Below are 12,071 nucleotides of genomic sequence, written 5' to 3'. Positions count from 1 at the left end.
GAAGGAGGAGGCGTGGTCCCGGGTTGTTCCCCAGAACACAGACTTGAAGAAGTGAGTGAGGTTAGGACTCCTTGTAGCTCTCCAGTCTTCTGATCTCATGTGAACACTTCCTAAGAAAATACAAACTTATACCTGCCTTTGAGTCGCCCTTCATTCTTCTGAACCAGGTTTATGAAAACGAGTGTATTTTTTATGATCCTGATACAAGGAAATGGTATAACTAGTTTCATAAATGGAGTAAAAGCAGACCAGGAATTTGAAGGACAGGGGACACTTTTTCAACTCCCAAATACTTGTGCCAAATTATTGAAGTCTCAGATGAGTGATCACACAAATTGGGACATGCTCCATTTCCAACAGCCAAAAGCCCGAACTCCATGGGGAATTAACAATGTTCACACAAGACGCACATAATACACATAAGGTGTCTTCCTCTACAATCCCCACAACTGAGGATCAACAATATACTCAAGGCAGCTTATTCCATCCTTACCATCAAATGAGTAAGTCTTTATCTTTAAAAACAAAGAACAAAAAACAGATTTTATCTATTTATTTGAATGGTAGAGTTACAGACTGAGAGAGAGAAAGAGAGGTCTTCCTTCTGTTGGTTCACTCCCCAAAGGGCCGCAACAGCCAGAGCTGCGCTGATCTCCAGGAGCCAGGAGCCAGGAGCTTCTTCCCGATCTCCATGTGGGTGCAGGGGCCCAGGCACTTGGACCATCTTCCACTGCTTTCCCAGGTCATAGCAGAGAGCTGGATTGGAAGAGGAGCAGCCTGGACTAGAACCGGTGCCCATATGGGATGCCAGTGCTCCAGGCAGAGGATTAACCTACTGTGCCACAGCGCTGGCCCCAATAAGCCTTTATCTTTACACACCAAAATAAATGTGTCTTTTCATTCTGCTTTTCCACCAACTTTTTGTGCTTTCACTGGTGTTGCATTAGGGGCCCCCACTGGACCCAGCAGATTGCTTTGCACATGGAAAAACTAGTAAAGATTTACTGAATTAAATGTCTATATTTGGGGCTGGCGCTGTGGCATAGCGGGTAAAGCCGCCACCTGCAGTGCCAGCATCCCATATGGGTGCAGGTTCAAGTCCTGGCTGCTACACTTCCCATCCAGCTCTCTGCTATGGGCTGGGAAAGCAATAGAAGATGGCCCAAGTCCTTGGACTCCTGCACCCATGTGGGAGACCAGAGGAAGCTCCTGGATCCTGGCTTTGGATCAGCACAGCTCTGGCTGTTGCAGCCAATTGGGGAGTGAACCAGGGGATGGAAGACCTCTCTCTCTCTCTCTCTCTCTCTCTCTCTCTCTCTCTCTGCCTCTCCTTCTCTCTCTGTGTAACTCTGACTTTCAAATAAACAAAATAAATCTTTTTAAAAAAAAATTTAAGAAAGCCCATGTTTGTGGCTGAGCGTCTATCGCTTAGTGAGACCTGGGGAACCACAGAGACAAGGGGCATCACTCAAGGGACTTCACTGCAAAGAGCCCAGTCACTGGTGAACGGACTGACAGAGATTTGGGAGGGACAACCCCGCCACAGTCTTGTTTGGCACAATGAGGTGGAAATTTCAGATGCTTTGCTGTTAATTATGAGTCATTTTAAAAAACACTTTCTTTGGGGCTCTATCATGAGTACCATTGGCTCAATCTTATGCTTCAATAATAGCACTCATTCTGATTCTATAGTGTTATTAAAATTCAGAAATCCCCATATAATGTCGACAAATGTCAACAGCCAGTCGCCTCAGTATACATCCTGTACTGTTCTTAAGTACTGTAACTTTAAGAATTTGCCATCATTTTCATTATTAAGCACCTTGGAAATACCATTAGAAATTAAGAATGAAAGAATTTTTACTACACATCCCTAGCACAGCGCTTGACATATGGCAGGTCTGCAGTATGCCTGTGCCATCTGCTTATGGCATAATTGGCAATATGTCAATGTACCATGGTGTCTATGTCAATGATTATCAAAGAAACACAGGTAGAATCACCTTTTCTCTAAACAAGGGAAGCACAGACTTCTTCTTAGCGGGGAAGATAATAAATTGGAAAGCAGCCATGGATGATATGTACAAGAATAAGAGTGGCTGGGTTTCATTAAGCCTCTGCCTATGGCGGCAGCATTCCATATGGGCACCTGTTCAAGTCCCTGCTGCTTATCTTCCCATCCAGCTCTCTGCTATGGGCTGGGAAAGCAGTAGAAGATGGCTCAAGTCCTTGGGCCCCCGCACCCTGCATGGGAGACCCAGGAGAAGCTCCTGGCTCCTGGCTTCGGATCAGTGCAGCTCTGACCATTGCGGCCATCTGGGGAGTGAACCAGCGGATAAAAGGCCTATTTTTCTCTCTTTCCACCTCTGCCTCTCTGTAACTCTGCCTTTCAAATAAAAAAAAAAAAAATAATTTACTTATGGAAATAGATTAACTTGACACATAAGGCCATGGTTTACCAATCTCTGCTCTAAATAATTACACTTAATAATTTTGATTAAAAGGCTAGTAATTTTAATTAATAATTACATTTAGATTATATTCCCTCCATGAATATATTTGTTCCGACATCATATTTTGTGATACTAAAGTGCTGTTCCAGTTGAAGAAAGGATAAAAGCTTAATAAGTCACCAAAAAGTTAAAGGAGGTAGGGCTCACAATTTGCAGTACTAATTAAAATATCTCACAAATACCAAAGGTTGAAAACTATGTCTCCTATCAATGGAATAAAAGAGATGCACACTTGCACTTCGTTTTTGCAAAAGTCATGTGCTATGCTAATGGCAGCACTTAAAACGTTGCCAAAAGTGAAAGTACAGAATCCTGGACTAATGAAGACCAGAAGTACAATTTGTGGTGAGAACATAAGAATATAGAACACAGAGGGGAAAAAAAAAAGAAACCTCCCAAAGCAAATTACCCATCTTCAAAATACAGATGAAAGGGTTGGTTCCTAGAATCTCCTGTAAACTGAAACTTTGAAATGTGAATCCATGGCTATCTGATCCATTTAATTTTTTTTTTTTTTTGACAGAGTGGATAGTGAGAGAGAGACAGAGAGAAAGGTCTTCCTTTTTGCCGTTGGTTCACCCTCCAATGGCCGCTGCGGCCAACGCATCTCGCTGATCCGAAGCCAGGAGCCAGGTGCTTCTCCTGGTCTCCCATGGGGTGCAGGGCCCAAGGACTTGGGCCATCCTCCACTGCCTTCCTGGGCCATAGCAGAGAGCTGGCCTGGAAGAGGGGCAACCGGGATAGAATCCGGTGCCCCAACCAGGACTAGAACCCAGTGTGCCGGCGCCGCAAGGTGGAAGATTAGCCTGTTAAGCCACAGCGCCTGCCTCCATTTAATTTTTTTAAGAGGGATAACTAGATAGTTCCCTGAGGTGGGGGTGGGAAGCAGATGAGGCTATGGAAAATCTTGCAGGGCACATACACATACTCACAAGTCAAGTAACTTGTGAAGTTTGATAAGAAGCCAGTGCCCTTCTATTGATTAAAAAAGCCAGTTTCAATACCCGGTCAACCCGGTGAACCATGAGAGCAATATAGATTGCTGTCTTAAGCGACTGAGTTTAGTGTGGTTTCTTACACATCTGCAGATTCCTGAAATGAGTTGATGAGAAATGCTTGTATTAGTCTGTTTTCCATTACAATAAAAAATACTCCATCAATCAACATCCGTGTATGCAGTGTAGGTGAAAACGTGATGCGCTGATCACCAATCAGGTGCACACTGCTATATAAAGAAGTTATCCTGGGGCCGACGCTGTGGCGTAGCAGGTAAAGCTGCCACTTGCAGTGCCGGCGTCCCATATGGGTGCTGCTCCACTTCCAATCCAGCTCTCTGCTATGGCCTGGGAAAGCAGTGGAGGATGGTCCTTAGTCCCTGGACCCCTGCACCCATATGGGAGACTTGCAAGAAGTTGCTGGCTCCTGGCTTCAGATGGGCACAGCTCTGGCCATTGCTGCCATTTGCGGAGTGAACCAGCAGATGACGGAAGACCTCTCTCTCTCAGCCTCTCCTTCTCTCTGTGTGTAACTCTGACTTTCAAATAAATAAATAAATAAATAATCTTTTAAAAAATTATCAAAGGATTAAAAAGAGAAGTTTTTGATTGCAGAGCAGTGAGTCCATGGAAGTTCAGCGAACTCCATTAAATTCTATGTGAGAGTTTGTGTATAGTTTGTTACTGACTTTGAGATTGTCTTATTTTGCACTGGGCTTAGGGTTTTTTTTTTTTTTTCCCTAGCTCTCCATCTTCAGAATATACATGCCATGTCCTTGGGGAACTTACCTTTCTTCTGCTCTATCCTATTCATTGGTGAGTGTCTGATACAGAATCATTGCCCTTATAAAACGACTACTCAAACAGTACTCTATACTTTGTGTGTCCGTGTGGGTGCAGTCTGTTGAAATCTTTACTTAGTATATACTAAGTTGATCTTCTGTATATAAAGATAATTGAAAATGAATCTTGATAAAGAATGGGATGGGAAAGGGAGTGGGAGATGGGATGGTCGTGGATGGGAGGGAGGTTAGGTTTTGGGGGGAAAAGCCGCTATAATCCAAAAGTTATACTTTGGAAATTTATATTTATTAAATAAAAGTTGACAAAAAACAGAAAAAGAATCATTGCCCTTAAATAATTGTAGAAGGAATGAAGGGAGGGAGGGAGAGAGGGAGGGAGGGAGGGAGCGGAGGAGCAGAGCAGGAAAAAAAAAAAAACTGGAAAGGAGAGCAGGGGGAAAGAAGGATTGAGAGAAGGAAGGAACCAGATATGCTTTTGGGCAGAAAGTTCCTAACATTTTGCATATGCCAAAGGGATCTGTGACTCCTCCCCCTTCCCCCCAAAAAAAGTAAAGAAAAAACAGAACTGACTTGCTGGTTTTCCTCTATAAAGGCTGCCTCTCTGCTTTTTTGCTCACAACCACCCAGTGCCTGATTACATACCAAAGTGGTTGTCATGGTTTACCAGAAATCTGTAATGATGCCACACCATTTGAAAAAAAATCTCACTGCATTTTTACAGCTTTGGAGAATTTCTTCCACCTGTTTAACCAACAGTTGTGATACTTCAACCATCCACTTGGCCACTGCTGAGATACCATGGCATTTATTTAACTTCTACTTATGTCTCATAAAGCACACTTATATTAAGAAGTGTTATAAGATAGTGAAAAATGGGGGCTGGCGCCATGGTGGGGTGGGTTAAGCCACAGCCTTTGAGGCTGGCATCCCATATGGGTGTCAGTGAGTCCCGGCTGCTCCACTTCTGATCCAGCTCCCTGCTATTGCACCTGGGAAATCCGTGGAAGATGGACCAAGACTTTGGGGCCCTGCACCCACGTGGGATACCTGGTAGAAACTCCTGGTTCTAGCTTTGGCCTGGCCCAGCCCCAGCAGTTGTAGCCATTTGGGGAGTGAACCAGTAGACTGAAGATCCCTCTCTCTGCCTCTTCCTCTCTCTCTCTCTGTAACTCTGCCTTTCAAATAAATAGATAAATCTTTAAAAGAAAGAAGGAGGAGATGGAGGAGAAGGAGGAGGTGGTAAAGGAGGAGGAGGAAAGAAGAAAGGAATTGGTGCCTTGGTATAGCAGGTAAAGCCACTACCTGCAAAGCTGGCATCATGGGCACCAGTTCAAGCCCTGGCTGCTCCACTTCCAATCCTACTCCCTGCTAACAGCCTGAGAAACAGAAGAAGATAACCCAGGGGATTAGGTCCCTACACGCAACATGGGAGACCCAGAAGGAGCTCCTGGCTCCTGGCTTTGAATTGGCCCAGCGTCAGCCATTTCGGCCATTTAGGGAGTGAATCAGCAGTTGGAAGATCTCTCTCCCTCTCTGTAACTCTGCCTTTCAAATAAATAAATAAATCATTTTTTAAAAAATGTTAAAAATTTAATTACAATGCTATAGCATATTTGTCTCCATTTTAGGGTGATAAAATTTTGGCCTCATGTACATGACTTTTTAATTAACTTGTAAATGCTTGTGCTTGTAAATTAAGTTGTGTGATAGCTAGTTTTCATAGATAGCCCCTCCCCCCCAGTTTTCACACTCATTTATGCAACTCCTCTTAAATCTGGGCTGGTCCTATGATTCACTTTTTTTTTTTTTTTTAAGATTTATTTATTTATTTGAAAGAGCTAAAGACAGTGAGAGGGAAAGGAGACAAAGAGAAAGGAAAGGTCTTCCATCCACTGGTTCACTCCCCAAATGGCCGCAGCAGCTGGAGCTGCACCAATCCAAAGCCAGGAGCCAGGAGCTTCTTCCAGGTCTCCCACGTGGGTGCAGGAGCCCAAGCACCTGGGCCATCTTCTACTGCTTTCCCAGGCCTGGCAGAGAGCTAGATTGGAAGAGTAGCTAGCAGTCGGGACTAGAACCAGCGCCCATTTGGGATGCCGGCACCGCAGGTGGAGAATTAACCTGCCACGCCACAGCACCGGGCCCTGTGATTCACTTTTGACAAAAAGAGACTAAAGTGGAAGTGATGCTGAGTGATTTCTACCAGATGGTGAGAAGTCTTGCAGCTTCCCCCTGGGTCACTGCAATTCTTAGCAGACTTCCTCTCCAAACTCAGACACTCTCCTGAAAGAACCCGTGGCTGCATGGAGAGGCCACATATAGATGGTCTGCTAGCCTTGTGGGCAGGCAATTTGAATGGCCAGCAGTCAGGCCTCCAGATGCCTCGAGCCACAACTATGCAACCCCATGAGAAATCCCAAGTGAGGATGTCTCAGCTGAGCCTGGTCAACCCAGTGAACCATGAGAGCAATATAGATTGCTGTCTTAAGCGACTGAGTTTAGTGTGGTTTTTTACACATCTGCAGGTGCCTAGAATGAGTTGACAAGAAATGTTTGTATTAGTCTGTTCTCCATTACTGTAACAAAATACTCGAGAGTGGGTAAGTTGCAAAGAAGAGGTTTATTTAGCTCACAGTTCTGGAATCTCTTAAACCATATCCAAACCATGGTAGTACTGCAGCTAAGTTCAGCTATATTTTAGCTAAAATTTTAATAAATAAACCAGACTCTCCTCTGGGTATTTATTGTCATTGTCTTGTTTAATATGAACATTCAGTTTGCTGCAACACTCCTAGGGTGCTCCATTACCAAGTGCTGTTGCAGATCCCACTTATACCACTTCGTAAGTTATACATAGTACATGTGCTGTGACATCCTCCTGAAACCCAAAGCCTCCGGGGTTGATGTTTGGCCTAGTGGTTGCAACTCCAGTTGGGATGCACACATTCCATATTGGAGTGCCTGGTTTAGCTCCTAGCTACTCAGCTTCCAATCCAGCTTCCTGCTAATTCTCACCCTTGGCTGGCAGCTTAGGGTGACTCAAATAGTGGGGTCCCTGCCACCCATGTAGGAGACCTGGATTGAGTTCCTAGCTCCAGCCTTCAGCCCTGCCCCAGTCCCTGCTATTTATTGTAGGCATTGGTGAGTGAACCAGTGAATGTTGGTCTGTCTGTCTCTCAGGCATTTCTGAATTCAGCCCTGATGTAAACCTCAGTGTACAGAGTTGAACTAAAGAATGTAGATAGAGTAAGGAAGCAATCCCTGGGGTCAGACCACCTGAGTTCACATCCTAACTCTGCTGCTTTCCAGCTCTGAGACTTCAGTTGGTTATGCGACTCTCTACCTCCACTCGTTCCCCTGCAAAATGAGGATAGTAATGGAAACTACTTCGAAGGGTTCTTAGGAGAACCAAGTGAGATTATGTATGTAAAACGCTCAATCCGGTGATGAGTAGATAGTAAACAATCAACAAACATTAACTGTCATAGTACTATTAAAATAGCAGTTTATCATAAGTTTAATGAAACCCATGGTATCTCAGTTGAGAGTTCAGTAAGCAAAAAAGGAACTACTCAAGGTACTACTGGCAGAAAGGTATTCAATATAGGGAATCAAATGCATACAAAGCCTTTGGAAGAAGTGAACAGAGGAAAGTTCAGAGTAGACCAGCACTAACTTTCAGGCTATTCCACATCAGCTGTGGACACCAAGTCAGGAGACTGCTGTTCCCTTAGATCACAAAATCCAGCAAATGACAGATGATCACGGCCAAGTCCCACTCGCCCTGCAGCTCAGGACCTGTTAGGAGTGCTCTTGGGAGTCCATCCTCACTACAAAAATTTCTTTCTGTCAAACCTTTCATGTCTGCCACTGCTAATACAGGAGGAATGACCTGTTCCTTGTACCTTCCACATCCCACATCCCGATGAGTGCATCTCATTGGCCCGAGCTACACTTCATCAGAGCTTTGCTAGCAAGAGACTCCAGGAAATGCAGCCCGGGAGCTCTCAGTCCGTAGGATACACAAAACATCCAACACAAACAGTCACTGAATGATACCTTAGGTTTGTATAGCACTTTCTAAAAAAGCTCTAGGAGGTAGGCAGTAACTGCAGTGCGGAGGGGCTTAGAGATATGTCTGAAACTGCATGGATATCAAAAAACTCAGGGTCTCATAATCCAAATCGGAAGTGTGTTTCTTTACACTACTTTGTCCCATTAATCACCCAAGTTCCATTCACTGCCCTCCCCATCCTCATACCATTATAACGTATTATGTTTCTTGTAAGTTAACTCACATTTCTTACTTTGTGAGGCACTATTATTTAAAGTGTTACTTATCTTACCTACCATCCACGGAACGCATCCCACAGTTGGGGTAATGCTGCTTTCTTCTCTATCCATTTTGGAAGTTTAGCTGAGAATAACAGTTGTTCATTAATTCAGTTTTGAAAACTATTTGCTAGCTGAGCATTAAACATATGTTTTGCTCCTACTGACTCATTCAATTGTTCAAGTGAACAATTCAGTAGCATTTAGTACATTTAAAATACTGGGCAACCACCACCTCTATTCAGTTCTAAAACATTTTCATGAATCCGAAAGGAAACCCCACATCCATTAAGAAGCACCTCAGCATTTCCGGCAACCACAGGAGCTGAACCGTTTTACATTTCCACCAACCACGCACAAGAATTCCAATTTATCTACATCCCCACCAACGCCTGTTATTTTCGGTTTTTGTGATTACAGGAATCCCTGGGAGTGTTTGATTTGCATTTCCCTAATGACGAAGAATGTTGAGCATTTCTCATATACTTGGGGCATTTTGTTTTGTTTTGCTTTTAAGTATTTATTTATATATTTATTTGAAAGGCAGAAATACAGAGAGAAAGAAAGAGACAGAGAGAGACACCTTCCATCCACTGGTTCACACCCCAAATGACTGCAATGGTTGGGGTTGGGCCAGGAGCAAGCCAGGAGCCAGGAGCTTCTTCCAGGTGCTCATTTTTAATTGGGTTGTTTGAAATTTTTCTTGAGTTATAAACTTCCTTGTATATTATGACCCTTATCAGATATATAGTTTGCAAATTTTTTTCCATTCTATAGGTTGTCTTTTTACTTTTTTGATAATCCCTTGATGTAAAAGTTTTCAATTATGGTAAAGTCCAATTTATCTGGTTTTTTTTTTCTTTTTTCTTTTTAAAGATTTATTTTATTTATTTGAAAGACAGAGTTACAGAAAGAGGTAGAGACAGAGAGAGAGGTCTTCTATCCACTGATTTATTCCCCAGATGGCTGCAATGGCCAGAACTGCGCTGATCCAAAGCCAGGAGCCAGGAGCTTCCTCCGGGTCTCCCACGCAGGTGCAGGGGCCCAAGGACTTGGGCCATCTTCTACTGCTTTCCCAGGCCATAGCAGAGAGCTGGATTGGATGTGGAGCATCTGGGACTTGAACTGTTGCCCATGTGGGATGCCAGCAACACAGTTGGTGGCTTTACCCACTATGCCACAGCACCGGCCCCTCTAAGGTATTTTTAAACCACACTAGAAAAGTTCCATATAAATAAAGTAAATCAATTAATTGTCCCAGGTTAATTCCATAACCACTGAAATTTATCTATCTTTGAAAGTTTCATTTGTTTAATAAATGAATTTGTTCAGATAACAAACTGCGGGAAATCATAGTACAGCAATATTTAAATATACATGTATATATATATTGTGTATATATATATATTCGTGTGATATCCTTATATACCAATGGGAATATGAAAAAATGCTGAGGAGGGAGACTGGACTGCTAGTTTTTAAGAAGAGGGGTAGTACGTGTGCAAATAACAATAACAAAGAAACCTCCTAAACAATAAAGATGATTCATTGGCTCACATCACCCAAAACCTAGTAGAAGATGGGCTTTGTGGGATATTAACGATACTGTCAAGGATCAGCTTCTTTTTTGCCTCCCACTGTGTCAGCTCCACCTGTTGACCAACAATTTCCAGGGCTACCTGCCTCCTTACCTCACTTGGATTAGAAAGTGAGCAACCAGGGCCGGAACTGTGGTGCAATGCCAGCATCCCATATGAGCACCAGTTCGAGACCCAGCTGGTCTACTTCTGATCCATCTCCCTACTAATGTGCCTGGGAAAGCAGCAGAAGACGGCCCAATTCCCTGGGCGCCTGCACCCACATGAGAGACCTGAAGGAAGCTCCTGGCTCCTGGCTCCTGGCTCCTGGCTTCAGATCAGCACAGCTCCTTCCATTGCGGCCATCTGGGGAATGAACCAGTGGATGGAAGACCCCTCTCTCTGTCTCTACCTCTTTGTGTAACTGTCTTTCAAATAAATAAAAATTAAAAAGAAAGTGAGCAACCCAGCAAAGATTTGTCTCTGCTCAGGCTCTGTTATGCATTGAATCAACACCCACAGCCTGCAGGTAGGATTATGTTAACTGCTCTCTTCCTTCTTTAGCACCAGTAACTGAGTTGAGCTTCTTCCAACATGCAGGAGGTTCCCTCTCAAAAGGAAATTGGGGAAGCAACACAGAGAAGAGAAAGGATGCTGGGAAAGCCATCCTGGTGTTCACCAAGGCAGCGTGACGGAAGTCTGAACAGAGGAGAAGGGATGTTGACCTGGCTGGAGAGAATCAAACAGCAGAAGAATGCAAAGGTCCACTTTACAAAACGAGAGAGCAATTGTCCCTGTTTAGCTGGACCACTGGTGTCAGGTGAACATTAGTAATGCTAGGAATGTAACTGGAGAGCTTATCATGGAGGAATTCACGGGCCTGACCAAGGAGTTTAGAGTTAATTCACTAGACAGCAAAAAGAAAATGACTTGACTCTCCGAAAAAGAAAAACAAACAAGCAAAAAAACTCCAATTAAAACTGTAGAGCGATGGAAGAATTTTCAAAAAATTTATTTAATGCCTAATCTTGGTACCTGATCAACTATTTTCATTTATGAAAATGCATCCATTCACTCATTCAATCAACAAATATTTACTGAGTACCTAAAGTGGTCCAGACACTTTGTCGGCCATACCTGGATGCTCAGTGGTGAGCAAAACAGTCAAGTGGCTGCCCTCATGGACGTTATGGGCCAATGGAGAGCTACAACGCATGTCGTCAGATTCTGATGCCCTGTCTGCCTTTGCGAAACCTTAGTTAAATTCTGGGCCAGGAAACAGCACAGCAACACAATCGCTCATGTACAATAGTCAACAACTCTGGCCGCTGTGGCTCACATAAAAAGGACTTCAAAATTCTTGTGCCCTCTTGACAAATTAATCCATTCCTGCTCCAGGTTTTCTGAGCCTCATTGATATTTCATCACAGAGAGGTTATTTCTTTAGCCCTGATCCGATGCAGGGTTATAATGGATGAAACTGAATATTTTATTTACATTATTAGCATACCTATTTTAAAAATGGATAACTTCTGCTTTACTTCAATTCTAGATGTAAATATGAGGGTGCTGGAAAAAAAAATGGAATTAAGGGGGAGTTTATTTGGGTATTAAAAGTTCTCAAATCAGGGGCCAGCACTGTGGCTTTGTGGGTTCAGCGGCCTCCTGCCATGGCAGCATCCCTGGCTGCTCCGTTTCTGATCCAGCTCCCTGCTAATGCACCTGAGAAAGCAGCAGAAAATGGCCCAAGTCCCTGGGCCCCTCACCCGTGTGGGAGACCCAGAAGAATCTCCTGGCTCCTTGCTTCAGCCTGGCCCAGCTCTTGCTTTTGTGGCCATTTGGGAATGAGCCAGT

Source organism: Lepus europaeus, chromosome 14 (assembly GCF_033115175.1).
Source record: "Lepus europaeus isolate LE1 chromosome 14, mLepTim1.pri, whole genome shotgun sequence".
NCBI lineage: Eukaryota > Metazoa > Chordata > Mammalia > Lagomorpha > Leporidae > Lepus > Lepus europaeus.
Note: the sequence above shows the minus strand (reverse complement) of the source record.